This window comes from Humulus lupulus, chromosome 1 (assembly GCF_963169125.1).
Source record: "Humulus lupulus chromosome 1, drHumLupu1.1, whole genome shotgun sequence".
Lineage (NCBI taxonomy): Eukaryota > Viridiplantae > Streptophyta > Magnoliopsida > Rosales > Cannabaceae > Humulus > Humulus lupulus.
Genome location: NC_084793.1, coordinates 157,188,758 through 157,192,095, shown reverse-complemented (window position 1 = coordinate 157,192,095; position 3,338 = coordinate 157,188,758). Strand labels below are relative to the sequence as shown.

At 39.5% G+C, this 3,338-nt stretch overlaps 1 non-coding gene across 1 annotated transcript; it reads left to right on the top strand.

Annotated features, from left to right (window-relative positions):
- Nucleotides 1-504: 504 nt before the first annotated feature.
- On the top strand, nucleotides 505-611 carry LOC133813672 (small nucleolar RNA R71). Its single transcript, XR_009884677.1, has one exon. It is a non-coding gene; the product is annotated as a small nucleolar RNA R71 (small nucleolar RNA).
- Nucleotides 612-3,338: the final 2,727 nt, after the last annotated feature.

Sequence of the window (3,338 nt, the reverse complement as noted above, 5' to 3'; positions counted from 1 at the left end):
TGAAACTGAGGTTGTTGGCCTTGATTATTCTTCCACGAAAAATTGGGATGATTTCGCCACCCAGGATTGTAGTTGTTGGAGAATGGATTATTGAGTGGCCTCTGAAAATTTCCCACCGCCTGAACTTGAGCATGATCCATGGGGGTGTTATTCATACAGATAGGGCACTGATCGACAGAATGAGCACCACCACACATTTCACATCTCACTGCCATCTGAACCGCATTAGCAGACACACTACTCTGTTGCAACTGCTTGGTCAAAGAGGCTACTTGCGCTGTTAAGGCAGTGATTGCATCTAGTTCATGCACCCCAGCTACCTTTCTGACTCCTGATGATCTTTCCTCAGACCACTGATGGTTGTTTGTAGCCATGTCCTCCAGCAGTTCATAAGCACCAGCTGCGCTCTTGTTCATAAAAGTGCCACCCGCTGCAGCATCAATAATGGTTCTGGTTGTCGGACATAAACCATTGTAGAAATTCTGTACTAGCATCCACTGTTCTATGCCATGATGAGGACATCTTCTCAGGAGTTCCTTAAACCGTTCCCAAGCTTCATACAGTGACTCTCCGTCATTCTGGCAAAAGTTATTTATCTCTCCCCTCAATTTAGCAGCCTTTGACGGAGGGAAAAATTTGGATAAAAATTTCTGAGCCAGATCTTGCCAAGTGACAATGGAGTTTGGCTGCAGAGAATTCAGCCAACTTTTAGCTCTGTCCCTTAGAGAAAATGGGAAGAGCCTAAGCTTGATTGCGTCATCACTCACCCCATTATATTTGAAGGTTCCACACAATTCCAGGAAGTTGGACAAATGGGTGTGAGGATCTTCAGAGGGCAACCCATTGAATTGCACAGAGGACTGCACCATTTGTAAAATAGCAGGCTTGATTTCGAAGTTGTTGGCCTCTACAGCTGGTGGGCGTATACTATTTTGTACTCCCGTCAGAGTGGGTAGCACATAATCTCTCAGACTCCTCTCAGCGTTGGTCTGAGCCTGAACCCCTTGGACAACTCCTGGATTTAGACCATTCCTACCATCCCCATCATTCTGTGCCATCTTCACAGAATTCTGGGTCTCTCTCTTATTCTTTCTGATTTGATTGCAAGACTTTTCGATCTCGGGATTCAGAGGAACAAGTGTGGCTTTTCCTTTTCTGCCACGCATATACCAAAATTCACCTGAGATAGACAAATTAAGCAACTAAACAGATTAGAAACGAGAGAAATTAAAATCAAATTAGAATAAAAATTAATTAGACTGATATTGATAATTTTCAGTCCCTGGCAACGGCGCCAAAAACTTGTTGCGATAATTTTGCTATGCAAGTGCACACAGTCGCAAACTTGTAATAAAATGGTAAAACCAAGTATCGTCCTCAAGGACTGAATTATCAATTACCAGTCAATTAATCTCTTGTTCTATTCGATGAATTAAAATTTCTTGATTTTTTTTTTTGTAAAATACAGCAAAAGAATCGATAGAGTGCAGAAATAATAATCGACAATTAAATAGAATAATAACTAATAGTAAAAAAACTCGTAATTCAATCACTGAGAAACAATTAGGATATTCAATCTCATCAACTATCCTTCCTATTATTCCCTAATGCCAAGTATGAATTCTTCTTATTTTAACCTAATTCAATTAACAAGTTGAGACAGCAGCCTATAATCATTCTATGAATTATAAACTCAACCTAGGTGACAATTTCCTATATTTCTATGGTAAATTGAACCGCAAAGGTAGCATTAAATTCCACAACTTAATAACAGTTACACAATTAATTCAGATACTTTCGTTCTAAATTAGAATTATGTCCAATATAACCACAGCATAATTAAATCTCACTTATCAGATTTTGACTTAAAAACATATATATATATATATGACTAAAGATGGCCAATCAATAATCAATCTATAAGAACAGGTTATAAGGAATTGAAGAAGATTGGAAAAGAGGAAATTAAAATTGCATTAGGTCATAATAGAAATTCAAGTGATTCAATTGAACATCCTAAACAGAAAATTAGTTCATAGTCATAGTGCTAATCACAACAGAATTTAAAGATAACATCAAGAAGAAAAACATGTAAAAATACTCTAAGCTTGAGCCTTCAACACCAGAACTCCTCCCTTCGTCCGTACCCCCCTCTCTCTTCTTTTTCGTCCTTTAAAACCTAGGATTTTTTAGATTTTAGAGAGGCGGGCCGCGGCTCTACGTACACTATGCCGCGGCCCGTGTCAAAATTTCTGGGCAGACTATCCTTTCAATGCCGCGGCTCTCTGAAGCCATGCCGCGGCCCGCATCATTGTCTTCTGGGCAGAATGCCCATCCATGCCGCGACTCTACCTAGCCATGCCGCGGCCCGAAGATGTCCTCAAAAACCATGCTTCTGTTTCTCCCCCTAGCCGCGGCCCTACATTGATCATGCCGTGGCTCTTAAGGAATTCTTCAATTCTTCAAGTTTTCATCCCAAAATTTCACCAACACTTCCAAATGGTATTGAGAACCATTCTTGATCAAAATATGATGAAAAACTCGATTATTTCTTCCCTTTCTTTGGCATTTCCTTCCACATGCTCAATTCTTCCTGATATTCACAAAAACAACCAAACAAAGCGTAAACCCGCACTAAAACAAGGAAAAACAAAATAAAAGACTACTAAAAACATCACCAAGACATCATAAAAACTAGACTCATCACCTCCATCACAAACTCAGTCTGGAGGTTCTATAGACTCTCTGTATAGCCATGACAATAACTCTCTTCATATTACAACCCATAACTTGATGGAAAAAATTGCCTTCAGTGGGCCCAGTCAGTCAAACTCGTCATTTGTGGACATGGGAAACTTGGGTACATCACCGGTGATCTCCTGACATCATCTTCCACTAACCCTACGTACAAGGTATGGCAAGCTGAAAATTCTATAGTTCTTGCGTGGCTAATTAATTTGATGGATCATAAAATTAGCCGCAAATATTTATTCTTTAAGACTGCTAAGGAAGTGTGGGATGCTGCTCGAAAAATGTATTTTGACCTTGGTAATGCTTCTCAGATTTTTGAGATCCGCACCAAACTCAAAGAGATCAAGAAAGGTAGTCAAACTGTTACCCAATATTTTTTGGATTTACAAGACTTGTGGCAGGAACTTGATCTGTATTTGGATACCACAACACTATGTGTTGATTGCACCACAATCTAGTGACAACAATTAGAGAAAGAACGCGTCTTTGAGTTTCTTACTGGGTTGAACAACAATTTGGATGAAGTAAGAAGTCGCCTAGTTAGTTGCTCTCCATTTCTTGATACTGAAGAAGCATTCTCTGAGGTT